The 20,589-nt window shown below is 41.2% G+C and overlaps 1 protein-coding gene across 1 annotated transcript in view; it reads left to right on the forward strand.

Moving 5' to 3' along the window:
- Positions 1-12,669: 12,669 nt before the first annotated feature.
- Positions 12,670-20,589, forward strand: part of CTTNBP2 (cortactin binding protein 2) — a 474,139-nt gene continuing 466,219 nt past the window's right edge. Inside the window, exon 1 of the mRNA XM_044946625.2 lies at positions 12,670-13,584. The gene's annotated coding sequence lies outside the window, so the exon portion shown is untranslated. The remainder of the gene's footprint in view (positions 13,585-20,589) is intronic.

Genomic DNA, 20,589 nt, shown 5'->3' on the forward strand with positions numbered 1-20,589 from the left:
ATTGGGGGCTGCAGTAAGTGGTGCTGCAGTGAATGAATGTCTGGGCACATAAATCTTAGTACATACATTTTGTTTCCTTAGGAAACTGATGAGTGAATGGTAAGATAACTTTCTGCGTAAAGCATGTGGTAGCTTGTGTAACGAACTCTGTGATGGTTCCTTGGTGCCTGAGACCTGAGCTGGCAGTGCTGAAACTGTTTCAGTCACTTGATGCCTCAACCCCTGGCTGCACGTTAGAATTACTGAAGGAGCATTTTTAAAGTCTGATGAAGGCTGTAACTTTTTTCTTATACAGTTATGTATTTATCTGTTTACTATGTCTATGTATTATTTATTTATCTATCACTGTAATCATTTATTTACAGCTATAATAAGAGAGCCACTGGTATAATGAAACAGCAGCAGGATTTCCGTCAGGTGGACTTGGCCCGTGAAGACTCGGGCACTGCTCTGTGTTTAACTTTGGGCATATTTCATAGACTCTCTGGGACCTCCTCTTCTTATCAGCGAACTGGAGATACTAGGTGACAAAATACAGGCTTGGCGATCAGAGAGACCCAGCTCTAAAATGGCTGTGACGAGCACATACCTCCACGTCTTCAACTGTAAACTGTGAACTATAACTGTACCTTCCTCCAAAGGGCTCTAAGAGGATTAAAAAAACTACCTAGTGAAGAGTAGAAACTGAGTCCCTGCTCTATCCATATCTAACCTGTCTGCAGGCGAAATGAGATTAGAGATGGCTTTCAGGGCTTATGGGTATGTGTGGAATCTACTGTTTCTCCAGCAGAGGTACCAACAGTAGAAGCTATAACGCTGTTGAGGACTTGCACGGACCGAGCATCGTTAACTCATCAATTCCACATGCTCCAGGAGATAGGGTGCTGCAACTTTATTACACGGATGAGGAAATGATAGCACAGAGAGTTCCAATAGTTGCCTGAGGTCACACAGATACTAATATAGACATCCAAGCCCACGAGGGTCAGAGTCTGCATGCGTTACCCTCCACTCGCTGCCCCTGTGGGGTTGCTGCAGTTCTCATGGGATTAATGTCGAGAGCAGGAGGCAGCGCCTGTGAGACACTAGAACAGAGCTGAGCACACCCAGTGTAAGTCTTGCTGGGTGTCACACTGTCACCACAGGAGCATCCCAAACCAATGGGTCTGAATCTGGTGACTCTGAAAGAAAAGGAACGTGGGCACCTTTGTTTGGCGGTAGTTTCACTTGGAGCCAGTGCTCCCAAGAAGCACCGTAGCTACCATCTCAGGGAAAGACTTAGAAATGTGGTGTGGACTGTTACTACAATCAGTGCTGAATTTGACAGCTCGGTTGCCGTGCTGCTTCTTACCTTGGTTAGATTTCATGAAATTAAAGTACAGAGACAAAGGAGACTTCTGAATGTTTTTACATTTTTTGTGCCTATTATGAAAAGCAATGATGTGAAAAACTGTTATGCAATAATGACATCATAGATAAACACACATATGAACTGAGATATCTTAAACCCACCAAGAAAGTAGAGCGTTTCTGGGACAATAGATGATGAAGGAAAGTTGGCCTCTTTGTAGCACCCCCCCGTCACGAGATCTTCCCGTCACAGCAGACGACTGTTCTCCTAAACACACAGGAGGTGATGACAACAAAGTGGACTGTGCTCATTAGGAGGAGTAAGAGGTAGGTGTAAGAGGCAGAGGTGTTCATGAGCAAAATACAGGCTTGGCGATCAGAGAGACCCAGCTCTAAAATAGCTGTGATGAGCACATACCTCCACGTCTTCAACTGTAAACTGTGAACTATAACTGTACCTTCCTCCAAAGCCGCAGGGTACCTAGAAGTCATTTTGGTTAGTTTCAAGTGTTCTTTTGAAAGGATAGGGCATATTATTGAAAGCAGTGATCACAATTATTTATTTTTGGTGACCTACAATGAAATAGTACTTCTCATATCCCAAACCCCAAAACAAAACATGTACAACCACCATGACCACCTCCACCAGGAAAAATCAGAATCCAGTTGACAATTCAAGTCCATCAACAACCTCAGCTAAATTCACTAGAGCCTTCCAAAATATTAAAAAGCAAGATTATGTTTTTATTGAAAGAGTCCAAAGGGAAAAGATTTGTGATAAATAGCATTTAGCATCTCCTTCATCTCTGAGTAATAATAACAGGCAATATTCATTAAGAAAGTGAAAGTATTAGTCACTCAGTCGTGTCTGACTCATTGTGACCCCATAGAATATAGCCCACCAGGCTTCTCTGTCCATGGGATTTCCCAGGCAAGAATACCGGAGTGGGTTGCCATTTCCTTTTCCAGGGGATCTTCCCAACCCAAGGATTGAACCTGGGTTGCCTGCATTGCAGGCAGATTCTTGACCATCTAAACCACCAGGGAAGCCCACTAACCAAATATCAAACATTTATTCTGAGAGCTCTGCATGCAAAATCCTAATCTTATTTAAGTTTTCATATAACCTATGAAATTATTATTTTCAACCCCATTTTACCAGTAAACTGAGGACAGTTGTCTGGTGTCACACATTTGGAAAGTACCAGAAACTACATTTCAATCCCAGCAACCTGATTCTGAAGAACACATTCTTGGCTGCTCTGTAGTCCTGCATCTCATGTGCGATAAATACCCAGACATCAAAGTTAAGCATAAATAGCAAGTTGAATTGCTGATACGGAAGTATCTGAGCCATTACATGTTGTACATCAGTGAAATTCCTGTGAAGGGTATAAACCAGGGAAACCTGGCTGTGACACATTGGGGTGAGCGAGAGGTTTTGGTAAAGAGGACATTTCACAAAATGGAAGAAAGTCTTTAGTCCAAAACTCCTGAAACATCAGGAGCTCATGCCTCACTTATCTATCTTTCTTGGATGTCTAACATCGTGACTGTGATGTCATAGGATAACTGCCCTTATGCTCCTTTGAAGTCTTGCAACAAATATATGATGTCAAAAAATAATTAACAACAACACTGATGATGAGCCTGACTTAGCTACTCGATGGACCACAAGGCTGACTTTCTTCCTATATAAGTTTCGCTTTTCTATATTTTATCTTTATGGAGTCAGAACTCCAGAATCACTACCACTTGGTGTGGAAAGGATCTCAGAAGGTGATATGCTTGTAACTCACTGCCCAGGGTCAGGTCAGATGTTAGTTGAGTTCCACGCCCCCTGACACTGGGGATGGAGGAGGGATCAGCAGGACAAGAGCCAGTGCTTCTAAATTCACTGAGAACTTTCATACAGGGAGAGGGGGCCACCAACTGGTACTGATCCTGTGCCAGCTAAATGGATACCCTATGGAGACATGCCACGTAGGCAATCTTTGTAGTGATAGAGTTCAGTGCAATTGTTCCCAGTTGGCAGAAGAGGGCAGTATTGCTCTGAAATAGAAGTAATGTACCCACATTCGTGCAACTTGTAATAAAAGAACTGGGGTTGAAGTCCAGGCTGCAATAATTCAGAAGCCCATGTACTTACACCCCTGCCCATGGATCCACCCTGTCTCAGGGCCTTAGCTCTGGGATTCTTGTTCTATCTCTGTATCTTAAAGGAGGGATAGAGAACTAAGTGTGTGAACCGTTGATTCAGATGGCCTGGGTTGAGTCCCCCGATCTGGCTACATGGCTTTGCACAAGGGACTGAGACAACTTGTATTGACCTGTATATAAACAGGTTAAAAGTTCTGTGATATCTTCCCCAAATAGTGATTTTCACATTTAAAAAGTTGTCTGTAACTGTTTCCTGGCAATAATGAGCTTGCAGAGCCTATTCAAGCCACTCACGATTTGAGATAATGATATAACCACATCATCAGTCTACAAAACAGTGTTCATCTTTCTCCTCTCTGTGGGACTGTGTCCAACTCATCGGAAGTGGTGTCTTATCATTAAGAATCAAGTTAGCAAGAATGGTGGGGGTGATCGCTTCACTTCGCCCTTGTGGAAAAATTTAGCTCTTCTATCAGAAGTTCACTTTTGATAAATTTAAGAATTGTTCTAGAGCAGAGACTGCCACCATGTCCTACCTGCTGTCTGCTGCACACAATGGAGGTGTTGCTCCAGGACCTTACTTCAGGCGTTTAAGCTCCCCCATCCATTAAATCATTGATGTCTCTTAAAAAAAAAGAAAAGAAAAAATAATTGTTCTATTCTGCTATTCTAGTTAAGAATAGTTGTTATGTACTTTTAAAATTAGTATGTTTACAACCCAGCTATCCCACTGTGTGCATACACACCGAGGAAACCAGAATTGAAAGAGACATGTGTACCCCAATGTTCATCACGGCACTGTTTTCAATAGCTAGGACGTGTAAGCAACCTAGATGTCCACTGGCAGATGAAAGCATAAGAAAGATATGGAACATATACACAATGGAGTATTACTCAGCTATTAAAAAGAATGCATTTGAATCAGTTTTAATGAGGTGGATGAAACTGGAGTCTATTTTACAGAGTGGTAAGCCAGAAAGAAAAAACACCAACACAGTATATTAACGCATATATATGGAATTTAGAAAGATGGTAATGATGACCCTATACATGAGACAACAAAAGAGACAAGAATATAAAGAACAGACTTTTGGACTCCGTGGGAGAAGGCGAGGGTGGGATGATTTGAAAGAATAAAATTGAAACATGTATATTACCATATATGAAATAGATCACCAGTCCAGGTTTGATGCATGAAACAGGGCACTCAAAGCTGGTGCACTGGGACAACCCTGAAGGATGGGATGGGGAGGGAGGTGGGAGGGGGTTCAGGATGGGGGACACGTGTACACCCATGGCTGGTTCATGTCAATGTATGGCAAAAACCACTACAATATTGGAAAGTAATTAACCTCTAATTAAAATAAATAAATAAAATTTTAAAAATACATAAAAATGAAAAAAATAGTATGTTTAATCAGCTATCAATGATCTGGGCATCCCCAGGATAATGTTTGCAAACCCATTACTCCAATTTATCAAGATTGATCCTACACGTTCCCTTTGTCACCAGCTCAAGAAGTTTGGTGTTAGCTCTTTTTTTCCCCTTTTATCTTAACTCCCCTTCCCCAACACGGTTATTTCAGCTCTAGAACTTTGCTCTCTCAGCAGGCTGTGCCTTTTAATAGCAGTGGCCTTAGCCAAACCACTTAACCTGTCCATGTCTCAGATTCCTCAGGTGAAAACTCCTGAGGAATTAGGGTTGTGGTAATTAAATGAGTTAATTTAATACAAATGTACTGTATAGAAGAGAAATGTTTTTTTCCCCCTACCCTCCTAAGTTTTCTGGCTGAGGCCTTATAAATTGGACTAACAAAAGACAGATTAATTGGAGGGGAAAAGTGGGTTATTCACGTGTACATTGCATAGACATATGGGAGACATACTCAGAGATGGGTAACTCAAAGGGGTCCTTAGAGCTGAGGGTCTATTTACCTAACTTGGAGGCGGGGAAGAGCCTTTATGGAAAAGCAAATAACTCTTTGGACAGATAAATGGGCCCTTGAGGGGATATATGGGAGAGGTGATGGTGGCTTTGTGTGTCTGGGTATCTGTGTGTCTGGGTGTGGTGTTGGCTTCTCCTCTTCCAAAAGAGATTATAGTTGCTTCCTACAGGGGACTTATGACAGTTGAGTTCTTTGGGGAGGCTCTGCTCTTAAGCAGATAAGGAATTTCAGGAACTGAAATGCATTCAGCTCAAAATAATCCTTATGTTAAGTGGCATATTTGGGGATGGCGTATCCTGATCCCCTTCAATATATAAGACCATTAATCGTGCAGGAACACGCCTGACAAGCAGCACGCGCTCTCTGGGTGTGTATAGCTGTGACTGCTGTTGACTGTCACGTAGGATCCTCTGTGAGCATCTATAGTGGAGGTTTGGGTCCAGCTCGCCTGTACCAGTTTGCGTCCTTAGAGTTAAAGGTGAGGGAGAATCTTATGCCTTACCGCTCCTTCCTTCAAGATTCTGAACCACTAGAGAAAACAGACATAAGAAGCCAGTAGAACCAGATGGAGCAGAGACATGTGGGTAGATGTGATCCCCTGAGCCCCTGGTTCTCCCTGGAAGGTGAGCACTTGAGGACCACTTGACTTGAGCCAAGAAAAGTACAGGGTCAGAGGTCTCTGTCTCAGAGAGCAGATGTTTGCTTCATATTTAAAAATGAGAGCTGCAGTGTTCCTGGTGCCACTGTAAAACCTGAGTTCTTTCTTTCCTGCAGAAGATTATAATTCCTCTGCTCTCCTTTGGCTAAGGAAAAATTGAGCATGAACTGACTTGCTTTCTGTGTTAACCTGATTAACACTCGCCTATTTACCAATTATGTGTGAGCTAAATCACATTATGGAGTTATACGTAGCAGCCTGTTCCATGCCGGTGGGACGAGAGTGCACTCTTTCATTTTAAGGTTAAATCTGAATGTCAGCTATTTGCTCCTGCCGGTGCAAGGCAGGCCTCAGCAAATGCATGTGGGGTCCTGCAAGCTTACCAACAATGGGAGGGTGTAGACACCCACAGATGATCAGTTCTGCCGGGGACTCGTGGAGTGAAATTAACGCACACATATGCACACAGAGTAAACCGTGTGGCCCAAAGTTGACTCTGCCAGGGATTTTGGTTTTGTTTTGCTTGTGCATTTGCAATATCTTCTGTGGCATCCTCCAGCCATGCTGAATTGCATTCCTAGGCATTCCAAGTTCTCTCTGAGATTATTATTCTTTTGTTTTTATTTGTTTGTTTTTTACTGTGTTTGGTCACCAAGTTACACAGATTTTGAGTCATCCACTCATACTCTGATAATTCTGTTATTAAGCTCTAGTAATTTTACTGAACAACACATATGCTTCCTTATGTAGTCAGTTCGGTTCAATTCAGTTGCTTAGTCATGTCCGACTCTTGAAACCCCATGAATCGCAGCACGCCAGGCCTCCCTGTCCATCACCAACTCCCGGAGTTCACTCAAACTCACCTCCATCGAGCCGGTAATGCCATCCAGCCATCACATCCTCTGTCGTCCGCTTCTCCTCCTGCCCCCAATCCCTCCCAGCATCAGTCTTTTCCAGTGAGTCAACTCTTCTCATGAGGTGGCCAGAGAATTGGAGTTTCAGCTTCAGCATCAGTCCTTTCAAAGAAATCCCAGGGCTGATCTCCTTCAGAATGGACTGGTTGGATCTCCTTGCAGTCCAAGGGACTCTCAAGAGTCTTCTCCAACACAACAGTTCAAAAGCATCAATTCTTTGGCATTCAGCCTTCTTCACAGTCTAACTCTCACATCCATACATGACCACAGGAAAAACCATAGCCTTGACTAGACGGATCTTTGTTGGCAAAGTAATGTCTCTGCTTTTGAATATGCTCTCTAGGTTGGTCATAACTTTCCTTCCAAGGAGTAAGCAAAAGACATACTTGCAGCCATGAAATTAAAAGATTTAATTTTAATTTTAATGGCTGCAATCACCATCTGCAGTGATTTTGGAGCCCCAAAAAATAAAGTTTGACACTGTTTCCACTGTTTCCCCATCTATTTCCCATGAAGTGTAGAAACACATATATCTTGACTGATTAAAATTACAGCGTATTCCAAGAGAATGTGGAGAATGGGGCTTTCCTGCTCCGTCTGATCTATTTGTTCTGTAGGTAGGACTTGTATCTTTGGGCTGTACTTGGTCTGTTTATGACATGGAAGCCAGAAGTAACAGAGAACTCTGGCCTTTCAAAAACTTATGTGGAAAGAAGTATAAGAGAGTGAGAAATTTACAAGAAAGGCTATTCATGAACTCTGACCTGTGACATCATGGTTAAGGATGTGGACCCTACAGTCTAGCTCCCTCGGTTCAAATCCTGGCTCCCTCCACTGATTAGCTCTGTGACCTGGGAAAGTGTGCACCATTTCTCCCCCGGAACAATACAGATGACATTACTAGTACCCATTGTTTAGACTTATGTTTTAAGAATTTAGAGAAATAATCCATATGTAGCATGTTGAAGTATGGTCCTCTGGAAGATATGTCCAGGTTCTAATCCCCAGAATGCATGAATGTTACCTTATTTGGAAAAAAAGGGGGCTCTGCTGATTTAATAAAGTTAAAGACTGTGAGACGAGGAGGCTGTCTTAGATTATCTGGAGAGGTCCTAAATCAAATGACAAGTATCCTGACAAGAGTGAGGCTGAGAAAGATGAGATCAACAGATGAGGAAGTGGCTATGTGGCCAGGGAGGCAGAGATCAGACTGACTCAGCCATAAGTGAAGCGAAGCTAACAGCCACAAGAAGTGGGAATAGGCAAGGAATTGATTCTCCGATACATTACCTCTGGAGGGAGCACAACCTATCAACACCTTGATTTCAAACTTTGGCCTCCAGAACTATGAGAGAATACATTTCTGTTGTTTTAAACCAAGTTTGTAGTAGTTTCTTTTAACAGCCAAGGGAAATAGTACAAAATACAAACTATGTAAAGTTCCTGGTGTATAGCAACTAATAAATATTAGGCATCATTATAATTTCCCCTGAACTATAGAAAAATGTGGCCTAATGGATCCTGGTTTCTTTGTGGTCTATCGGATCACTTAAGTTACTCCTCCTTGCATGAGGAGTCGCTAGTACCGAGTTGCCAATAGGAGATTTTTCTTTGGCACTTTGGAGAGGGCAGAAGTGTTTGTCAAAGTCTCCAACACTTTCCTTAGAGAAAGGAAATGTTGATGGCAGTGCGTACATTTTGAGCCAAGGCAGAAACACACAGTGCACAGATAATGAAGTTTCTATTTATAACACGGACTTGTACAGATTTCTCCTCCAGTAGAACTCTGGCAGTTGGACTACAGATCCCACATGTGTCCAAATATATTTTGTGTGACTTAGACAATCTCGAGGCTTCCAGGAGCTGCAAACACAAGCAGATGGTCCCGGCAGGGGTGACACCACAGCATGTTTGCTGAAAGCGTCCTCTGGAAGCTTCCTATAGGAGAGGGATTTTGCATGTTAAGTAGGGTGACCGTGACAATGAGCCTGGTTCGTCTGGCTGCCTGGTGTTCTCCTGTTGCACTAGCACCCCAAATGGCTTAGCAGTTGTCACTCTCAAAAATGTCCCAGTTTAGGTGATAAATTCTGTGCTTACTTCAATGTGAAGACACATCATAGGCCGCTTGCCAAGGAGCAAGATCTAAACTCACAGGAAAAGGTTTCTCTCCTAATGAGTTAGGCAATTTTGTAACAGTAGCTCTAAGACTGACAGAGGTAAGGATGATAGATCCATGTGTATCTCTGTAAGATATTTTTTCCCCTCATGGCTGGAAAATTAAAAGGCCCCAAAGACCAAATAGAGAGAAATGGATCATGAAAAATCCAGAATTCTAGCAGATAATTAATATTAAAAGTCCTTAACATTTTGAAGAACTTACTACCAGAGTCCCAACCAGTCACAATGGATGAAGGGATTCTTGGAGAATGGAATTCATACTCCAGATCTACCAAGGTTAAAAAAGATATGCTCATTGCTGGTGCTGTGTGACTCGTGGTATGCAGGGGTATACTGTTTCCTGTGGAGCAGTGCATCCCACATCCAGCTGGCCACGCCAACCTGGGCCAACATGATGAATGAGTCTACAGGATTTCTAACTGACCATTATCCCTACTGCATTGGGAGATGGCTGGAATCAAGCTGCAGGGCAGGTCCTTCCAACTGGAGGGAGTGAAATGACATCCCATTTTCTGAAACTTTGTGATGTGTTTGAGATGGCACAGTGGAGAGGTAGGAAGAAGGCAGAAAGATAACAATATTGGGGAAGAATCATTTCAGTGGGAAAATCCTTCTCTCAGTGGAGGACACAAAGCCAACAAGAGATTTAGTTGAAAGAGGGAACTATTATCAGAATTATTGGTATGGCTTTGATCCAAATTTGATAAAGTGTCCTTTGAGGGAGTCTAGTTTTCTCAGGATACCATCCTAAACTCTCCAGAAAGGAAGGAAAAAGATTGGAAAAGCCCAGCCAGCCATATTCCTGTGATTTCAGAATTTGGGGGAAAGAAGGAGGTTGTATGAAGGCGTAATAGAGGTGAAGGTGAGACCTGGACATGATTGAAAATTAGAAAAAAAGGTACAAACTATTGTAAGTATCATATAACATGCAATAATGCTATATATTGTTGGTTCAGTTCAGTTCAGTTGCTCAATTGTGTCCGACTCTTTATGACCCCATGAATCACAGCACGCCAGGCCTCCCTGTCCATCACCAACTCCCAGAGTTCACTCAGACTCACGTCCATCGAGTCAGTGAGGCCATCCAGCCATCTCATCCTCTGTCATCCACTTCTCCTCCTGCCCCCAATCCCTCCCAGCATCAGGGTCTTTTCCAATGAGTCAACTCTTCTCATGAGGTGGCCAAAGTACTGGAGTTTCAGCCTCAGCATCATTCTCTCCAAAGTAATCCCAGGGCTGATCTCCTTCAGAATGGACTGGTTGGATCTCCTTGCAGTCCAAGGGACTCTCAAGAGTCCTCTCCAACACCACAGGTCAAAAGCATCAATTTTTCGGCGCTCAGCTTTCTTCATAGTCCAACTCTCACATCCATCCATGACCACAGGAAAAACCATAGCCTTGACTAGACAGACCTTTGTTGGCAAAGTAATGTCTCTGCTTTTGAATATGCTATCTAGGTTGGTCATAACTTTCCTTCCAAAGCGTAAGTGTCTTTTAATTTCATGGCTGCAGTCACCATCTGCAGTGATTTTGGAGCCCAGAAAAATAAAGTCTGACACTGTTTCCACTGTTTCCCCATCTATTTCCCATGAAGTGATGGGACCAGATGCCATGATCTTCATTTTCTGAATGTTGAGCTTTAAGCCAACTTTTTCACTCTCCACTTTCACTTTCATCAAGAGGCTTTTTAGTTCCTCTTCACTTTCTGCCATAAGGGTGGTGTCATCTGCAGATCTGAGGTTATTGATATTTCTCCCGGCAATCTTGATTCCAGCTTGTGTTTCTTCCAGTCCAGCGTTTCTCATGATGTACTCTGCATAGAAGTTAAATAAACAGGGTGACAATATACAGCCTTGAAGTACTCTTTTTCCTATTTGGAACCAGTCTGTTGTTCCATGTCCAGTTCTAACTGTTGCTTCCTGACCTGCATGCAGATTTCTCAAAAGGCAGGTCAGGTGGTCTGGTATTCCCATCTCTTGAAGAATTTTCCACAGTTTATTGTGATCCACGCAGTCAAAGGCTTTGGCATAGTTAAGGCACACAGATAAAGCTTCCCAGGTGACGCAGTGGTAAAGAATCTGCCTGCCGATGCAGGAAACACAAGAGATGTGGGTTTGATTCCTGGGTTGGGAAGATCCTCTGGAGGAGGAAATGGCCATCCACTCCAGTATTCTTGCCTGGAATATTCCATGGATGGAGGAGCCTGGAGGGCTACAGTCCATGGGATCACAAAGAGTTGGACACGACTGAAGCAACTGAACACCCCCTCCTCCACACACACACATATAGATAATAAAACTATGCCAACATGCTGGGAAGAGTACACATTCACTGGATGAACCAGTTATACCTGGGGAGAAGAAAAGGAGACAGAGATGAGCCATGGCGGGGGTTGTCTTTGTCATTATTCTCTCCAAATTATATTAGAAGCAATAATTTTGAAAGCAGAGATGGGAACCTGACTTCCATGTCCCTGTGCTCCTGTCCCTCTTGAGTGCCATTATTTCTGGCTCCTCACAAGGTTCAGGCCAGAACTGTGTTTTCTTTGGTATGAGATTCACTATGCTCTTCCCGCCTAGCAGGCAACTGCCAAACTTTGCCTAAAACCCAATTATTATATATTCTGGATCCGTGGATTCAAAGTTACATATTTCCTCATGGACAAAATAGCGTGAGATTTTAGCAAGTAACTTTTTCAGCCAATCAGCAACCCATATATACATGAGGTTAATTGCTCCAGGAGAAGCTCAGACTAATTAGGGAGTGGAATGTGTTGGGGAGAATCTAATAAACCTGTGGGTACCTGGAAAGAAATGAGGCTACATGGAAAGGGTTTATAATAAGGACTCTCTCCCCTTTATATACTCCTCCAGACAACTGTTTCCCAAAATGTGGTCACCAATTGACATTCCAATATACTTACTGAGCCCAACCTAGACCCACTGAATCAGAAACTCTGGGAGTGGTGCTGTCTATCTTTGTTTTAACAAGCCCTTTAGGTGATCCTGAGGGACACTGAAGTGTGGTAACCACTTCTCCAGACTCACACCTTTGCCCATGATGATTAAAACTCATCATGACTATGATTGCTTTGTAGAGGATACAGATGTCAAATTAAAATGTTGTATTCCTGAAAACTCACATAAGTCATACAGCAATTTTATCTTAAAGTCAGAAAACTGGAAGTAAATGACCACTACCATCCTAATAGGTCCCATTCCCATCACCCTATCCCACTCAACCAAGAAGAAAACACAGCAGAACAAAGAGGTGGGCAAAACCCAAGCGAAGGACAGACCTAAACTAACCAATGGAGTAAATTATTGGAGAATGTTAATGGCAAAGAAAATTAATTAATCACAGTGATTTTAAATGATAGTGAAAACTAAAAATAAAAAAGAACTAATATAATGCTGAAATTAAAATCCAATAAAAAAAGCTAAAAGTTAGAATCAGAGGAGTACCAGTGAAATTTTTATAAAACTAATAACATCTGGCCTCCTTCATATCAGACAGAAGGGGAAAACAAAAGAGAAGAAACAAAAAGAAGCAAGGTCCCTGATGGAGTGGGGCAGTGGGTGTGCCTTCCCAGGGTCTGGGGCCAAACCGACCTACTGTTCCTGGTGAAGAAGTGATGGGGGAGAGGGGGGCACACCCTCATCACCTTCCCTTCTACTCAGCCCCTCTCAGGACCTTTCAAATCTCCATAGAAGCCAAAGCAGATCTTCTTAGACCCATAAAAATCCCTGTAACATAAATACCATGTCTGTTACAGCGACAGTGCCTCATTTGGTTCTTTTATTTATTTATTTTACCAAAGGTATAAAACATTTGGTCTGTGTTGGTTAATTAGGAGTTAATTTGCTTTGAATTGGTTCAAGTTCTTTGCTTTTGTTTTCTTTCCTTGGAATCTTGGCTCTAATCGTTTCAAAGACATACATTTTCCACTAACCATCCGGCAGAGATAAGAACCCTAAGCCCATTGAAATAGCTATTACTATCAGTTGGGTTTAACAACAATTAAAACGGCTCTTCTAAGTTTTGTTAAGTGTTTTTTTCCCCTTCCTTGTCTTACTTTTTCTCTTAAATGAGGAGGCACTATTATAAATATCCGAGAGCACAGACAATACCCAAGCAGCCCACATCATTGCCCGGATCTTGGAGGCCGAGGGGAGAACAAGGGCTTTAGTTTGACCCATCCAACAGAGTCCGCGAGTCCCTGTGCAACTGAGGGTGAACTGCCTACAGCTGTGGCTAATGAGCAGTGATGGCCTGAAAGCTGGTGGGGAGTTTCTTCTGCTTCCAGAAGAGGCTGGAAGAGAGGTGACCGCCTTCCCGACTACAGATGAGCAGGGTGGAGTGCTAGATCAAATTGGAGGTAAGATTGCAATTGGGGGTGACTATGGCAGGGGCTCCCAGCCTCTGGGATCTAATGCCTAGTGATCTGAGGTGGAGCTGACATAATAATCCTAGAAACAATATGCACAATACATGTCATATGCTTGAGTCCTCCCGAAACCATTCCCCACTATCCCACCCGCATTTGTGGGAAAATTGTGTTCTGTGAAACCAGTCCCTGGTACCAAGAATGTTGGGGACCTCTGCTCTATGGGATAAAAAACTGATACGTGTATTACTTCTGAAAAAAAAAAAACAAACCTTTTGGAATTCATGTTCTCTTCTACTAAAAGAGAAAAAATAAATGTTGGGAATAATAAAACTGAAGGGGAAATTGTACAGTATTAAATAGGGTTCAGAGTGGGTATGTTTTCATTAATCACATTTTGCTTTGGTAATATCTGCATATAGTACAAAAATTTTAGACTAGTATCAAAAATGCCATTAAGATGAATTCTCCCTTCTATTCCTGTACCCTGAATCTCAAGATTTTCCCACTCAGGAGGCAACCAAATATATATTGTTAAATTTAGTTCAAAGATTTTTAAATGTTTTAAGTTGTTGGTCAATTATTCTATATTTCATTTTATTTTATTTTAGGGGAGAGGGCAGACTATGAATTGCCTATGGTCAGCTTGCTGTGCTTTTTTCTTGGCAAATGTCTGTAAACAACCTTTCCATAATCCTTTAGCCAATACTTCCATGTTATAATTATACCTGTACTCTGAAATAGGATTTTCTAGATTCTGGGATCAGCATGTGGGTAGAACCTAGAATGTCTTTTGCTATTAAAATCAGCTTGACAAAGGGAATTTTAATAAAATATGTTGGAGATGCTGTAAGATTGGCCTTAAGAAAACACATGAGAGAAGGAATGATGATGATGATTATAGATGGTTCCCAGCTGATGATGGTTCAACTTGATTTTTTGACTTTACAGTGGGCTTCCCAGGTGGTGCTAGTGGTAAAGAATCTGCCTGCCAATGCAAGAAACTTAAGACAGGTGGGTCAGGAAGATTCCCTGGAGGAGAGCATGACCACCCACTCCAGTATTCTTGCCTGGAGAATCCCATGGACAGAGGAGCCTGGCAGGCTACAGGCCATAGGGTTGCAAAGAGTCACACACACTTAGCACGTGGTGTGAAAGTGAGACACATTCAGTAGAAACCATACTTCAGACTGAGTTTTGATATTTTCCTGCCCTGCTAGTGACACAGCAATAGGTACCCTCCTGTGATGCCAGCAGAGTCGGCGAGCCACAGCCCCTGGTCGGCCACACAATTGCAAGGAGAAACAACCCACGCTCTTAAAGCCATTTTGTCTTTCACTTTCAGCACAGTATTCACTGACTTACATGAGATATTCAACACTTTATTATAAAATAGACTTTGTGTTAAATGATTTTGCCTAACAGTATTCTGAGCATGTTTAAGGTAGGCTCGGCTGAGCTATGGTGCTCGGTAGATGAAGCACGCGCGCGTGCACGTGTGTGTGTGTGTGTGTGTGTGTGTGTGCGCGCGCGTGCAATTTATTTGGCTGCACTGGATCTTAGCTGCAGCATGCGGGATCTAGTTCAGAACTTGGAGCCCCTGCATTGGGAGCTTGGAGTCTTAATCACTGGACCACCAGGGAAGTCCCAGATGAAGTGTTTTAAATGCTGTTTTGGCTTAAGATATTTTCAGTTTACAATGGGTTTATTGGGATGTAAATGTTGAAGTGGAGAAAGATCTGTGTTTATGTAGACTTACTGTGTGCTGAGTCCTTCAATGCATTACTTCAAAATTTGAAGTTTAAATACAGCAACTCATAAATGTATTAGCATGCTTGTTTAAAGGTTCAGAGATTTACCCAAGGCTTTACAATTGGTGACAGCCAGAATTCAAACCCAGGCACTTCTTGTTTCAAAATCTGTGGGCTTTCTCTTTTGCCTATTGTTTTTCAAGCTGGCCCAGGTTATCTCTTACAAAAGGATGACATATGAAACTGCTGAAGTCACAAAAAATAAAACAGAACAGGACTAGTGTTGGAAACAATATGAGAAGAAACCATGGGGGCTCAAATGTAGGCTGGGTTATTTTTAAAAAATCTTGTTAAAAAGAGCTATTCCATGATTAATATAGCATCAGAAACTGATACTTCCTTTTGCTACTGTAACATCTGTAGTAGGTGGTAAGAATTCTCTTGTCGCATTAGATCCCCTCTGGGAGAAGAATGGTTTGCCTTTCTGAATGTTTGCACTGTGGTGTCTGCAGTTTCCAGTTTGGTTCACTTGGACCTGGATACTCTGATTCCTGGACGATTGACCTAAGCTTTGTGATTACCGGTGGGGTAGCTGTGATACAATATTTTAATGGTTTTCCAAGAAAAATAATATAATAGTTATCTATTGTTGCATAACTCGTTACTCTAAAACTTAATGGCTCAAAACAACAACATAAACTATTTTACATGCATGTATGCATGCTCAGTTGTGTCCGACTCTTTGCGACCTCATGGACTGGACACCACCAGGCTCCTCTGTTGATAGAATTTTTCAGGCAAGAATACTGGAGAGGGCTGCCATTTCTGACTCCAGGGGATCTTCCTAACCCAGGGATTGAACCTGTCTCTTGCATCTCCTGCATTGGCAGGTAGATTTTTTTTTTAAACACTACACCACCTGGGAAGCCCATCCATAGTTACTATGGGTAATAATTACCCATGCCTCTCCAGTTCAGTCTCTCACAAGTGTGCAATTAAGGGCTTGATTAGCTCTGTAGTCATCTCAAGGATGGACCTAGCGAGGATGCACTTCTAAATTCGTTTGTGTGGCTGTTGGCAGGACACAGCAGTTCCTCTTCATAGGAAGCTCTCCTTGGGGCAGATCACAGCACAGTAGCCAGCTTTCAGCACAGTGCCAGCAAGCAAGAAACAAGTCAGGGTGCCCAATACTGGGTTTATAATTTTCTATAACCTAATCTTAGAAGTAACATCCCTCCTCTCCCTTCCTTTCTTCTCTTCTCCTCTCCCATTCTCTGCTTTCTGACAAGTCAATACATCCAACCCATATGAAAGGGGAGGGGATGATGTAGGAGCATGAATACTGGTGTATTGGGGCTCTTAGGCCATTTTAAGGACTCCTACCACAGAGACAACATACTGTAATTGCCTGCTTACTTAGAACCTGTTGACTTTGTTTCTCTCTTTTGACTGTACACTCTGTAAAAACAAGGACTGTATCTGTTTTGCTTACTATTGTAACAAATGCAGTAGCCAATGCATACATAGTCAGTAAATGTTTAATAAATGAACAGAGTGAATAATAAATTTCAAAAGTGGATATGATCATGACTCTCATCTAAGTGAACACCTGCTAAATCTTTTATTTAACTCATCAATCAGAGTACAAAGTAAGATAAAAACCATTCAAATAAAAACCTAAAGGAGCAAATATTTATTATCAGATAAGTAATGTTGACATGATTTTCATAAATGAGTTCAAACTGACAAAACTGGTTAATATTCACAGGGAAATAATCAATGGCCACACTAAACACACAGGATACAATTTGCATTTCTGTGGACAAAAAGTATTCTGCCTACTACACGTTTCTACAATTAGCTTCCCCCTCTAGGTGCTGTAAAGTAATATACTCAAAGGCAAAGACTCAGATAACCTTTTGGGGGACTAGATGGTGTGCTCACTAAATTTCAAAATCTTGCAAAATTTTTTCTTACAAATGAATTGTACCCACTGGGAGAAAATGCACCCCAGGATAAGGCCAACTAGAGAATAGTCATAGCTTTTTTTCTTTTCAAATTCATGTAAGCAGTTGGGATGCTTAATAGGAGACTCAAGTTTCTTGATGATTAGGACATAGAGCTTCTTAAATATGTTAGTTTCTTAGATCTATCTCCATACTTTGATAATACATTACTGTTCCCTTATACATGGTTCTTGACCTTGTGGAATAGAGAATATCTCTGGCAATGGAGAGTAAAACCAAACCATCCCAATGGTATGGGGGTGCTAGTCTTGTAAGTAGAGTCCAAGGTTATAACATTGTATAACACATAAGGTCCCAAGGCTTATGAGATCCAAGGTTCTATCAGCAATTTCCAAACACAGGTGGACCAGCCTTTGTTTATCTTTCTAGGTGGGGGTAGGAATAATGTCCTTGTCAACATTTTGACTCTTAGCTTCTCTCTAAAATCAAAATATGCTGAAGTGAGGCCAGAATAATCTTATTTTGAAGGTACTTCTCAGATAATTCTAGGTGGCCAAAGTTTCTTATCCACTGGCCTAGATTATTTTTATTGAACACATTTATGTTTATGTGGTTATGACCAAGACGCATCCGAAAAACTTATTGAGGCCTCTGTATCCACCACAGAGAAGTTTTATGTAGCTTTTCCTTTGAGTTTCTCCAAGCAAGTATGGAGATAAATGTTTCTTCTCTACTAGGTCATTAATCAAAAAATCTAAAACTCTGATAAAACACATACTATGCTTTGACCTTAGTTATAAAATCATTACAGAAAGAAATAAACAAAATAAGAGGTGCAAATACAAATCTCTTCCTATACCCTCAGACCATAGACGATGGTGTTATTGCCCTGATTGATGTAGCCTCAATAAAAATAATTTGTTTTTAGCATCAATCAATGGACATTTCAGCAGATATTTGCAGTGTCCTGCTGGATTCTACTTGAATAAGATAAAGACAATTATGTACATTTTCATACCATACAAATTTTGCTGAATCATTTCACTACACTTAAAAAGCTACAACTGTTTGAAATTCAGATGAATATTTGTCATTTGTGGTCTTCATTAACATTGTAATGGCATCATGATTTCAGACATTTCTGTTGATGAATAATAGTTTTCTTGAGATTTTTACCAGCTAGTTTTAATTTTGTAGTCCATAAACTGTAACAAGTAATCTGATTTATTATAAATAAATCATAAAGAGGAGACATTAGAAATCATCAATTTTAATATCCTTCCTTTATGAGACAGGAAACCAAGACTCTGAAAAGGGGAACTGATACAGGCTGCACTGTGTCCCCTCAAAATCCACTGTTTAAGATGTAATTCCCAGTATCTCAGAATGTGACTGTGTTTGGAAATAGGACCTTTAAAGAGATAATTAAATTAAAATGAAGTCATTAAGGTAATCCTATTTAATTTGTGTTCTTATCAGAGGAAATTTGGACATAGCAGTTTTTATTCTCTGACTTGCTGTAACAAATATTAGAGCTTGGGTGGCTTATTAACAACAGAAATTTATTTCTCATAGTTCTTGAGACTGGGAGGTCTGAGATCAAGGTGCTGGCAGGTTTGGTGTATAGTGGGGGCCTGGTTCATAGATGGCTATCTTTTTGCCATCTTCAACAGTGGAAGGGGCAAAGGATCTCTCTGGGGTCTCTTCTAAGGACACTAATGCCATTTATGAGGACTCTACCCTCAAGATATATTCACCTCCAAAAGGTCTCACTTTCTAAAACTATCTTCACATTGAGGATTAGGATTTTATCATATAAATTTTGAGGAAATACATTCAGGCTTTTGCAGGTATGTACAGAGGGAAGGTGATGTGAACACACAGGGAGAAAATGGCCACCTGCCAATAAAAGAGAGAGTGGCCATGGAAGAGACCAACTCTGACGGCACTTTGTTCTTGTACTTTTTGCCTCCAGAACTGTGAGAAAACAAATTTCTGTTGTTTAATCCACCTACCCTGTGATACTTTGTTATGGCAGCCACAGAAAACTAACACAGGAAACAAACTGCCTAAGTTTAAAGAGCTAATTAGCTATAGAACTGGGGCTAAAATCCAAGGCTTCTACCTCTCAGTTTGGTATAATTTGCTCTATGTCATGGTGCTATTAATACATAAAAGATTAGTTCTCAAAAAGGTTTAGTTATGCAAAATCATAGTATTATTAGTATACCAGAACAGTTTGAAGATTGTTCTTATTCTTCATTCACCTTGAACATTAGATGATCTCAATGAGTGTTGGATATCAGCATGTGGTTGAACATTAGGTTTAACACATTATTACCCTGAAATCCAGACAAAAAATCTTACCGTTTCAGTATATGAGCCCTATAAGCTATGAAAAACTTTGACACTTGTTATTGTATTATGACAGTCTCATCTTCGGCATTACCTCTGCATCCCAATATCTGAACTTCGTCTCTTACATACTAAGTGTAATGTCGGCAGTTCCGTGGCACTACACTACACTATTCTGTGACTTTCTCTCTACATAGTTGGAATCCATGACAGCCTACCATTAGAGCTGACACCTTAAAATTTGGGGCACAAAAATTTAAACAAAAAGGAAATTTCAGGATTCTTTGACAGTGAGTTTTCTTTTGTCCTCTTTGGATTTTGCTCTTTTCATACTTCCTCTGAAATTGGCTTACTTGCCTAAAGTAAGGAACCCAAAGCAAGTTAATAACTGTAATCAATTATATAGAGTGATTAGGAACTTTCATGATCATGAATAATAAGCAAATGCATAATGTTTGTTGTAAAACTGGCAGCACAGATTTTATGTAGGATAACAGATAAAACATGCATTCCCCTGCTGGCTCAGATGGTAAAGAATCTGCCTGCAGTGCAAGGGACCTGGATTTGATTCCTGGGTCAGGAAGATCCCTTGGAGAAGAGAATGGCAACCCACTCCAGTATTCTTGCCTGGAGAATCCCATGGAGATAGGAGCCTGGTGGTCTACAGTCCACAGGGTCGCAAACAGTTCAACATGACTGAGCAACTAATATTAACACACTAACAGATAAAACACAAGACATTGAATACAATATTTGGGACATATTTATACTAAAAAATTATTCACTGTTTTCTGAAACTGAAATTTAACTGGGTCTTCTGTATTTTTATTTGTTAAATCCAGCAACCCTAATTTTATAGATTTGATGATAGATTGAATATCAAGACTTTTCCATGTAATGAAAGATTCCATAAGTTTCTCTTT

Source organism: Bubalus bubalis, chromosome 8 (assembly GCF_019923935.1).
Source record: "Bubalus bubalis isolate 160015118507 breed Murrah chromosome 8, NDDB_SH_1, whole genome shotgun sequence".
Lineage (NCBI taxonomy): Eukaryota > Metazoa > Chordata > Mammalia > Artiodactyla > Bovidae > Bubalus > Bubalus bubalis.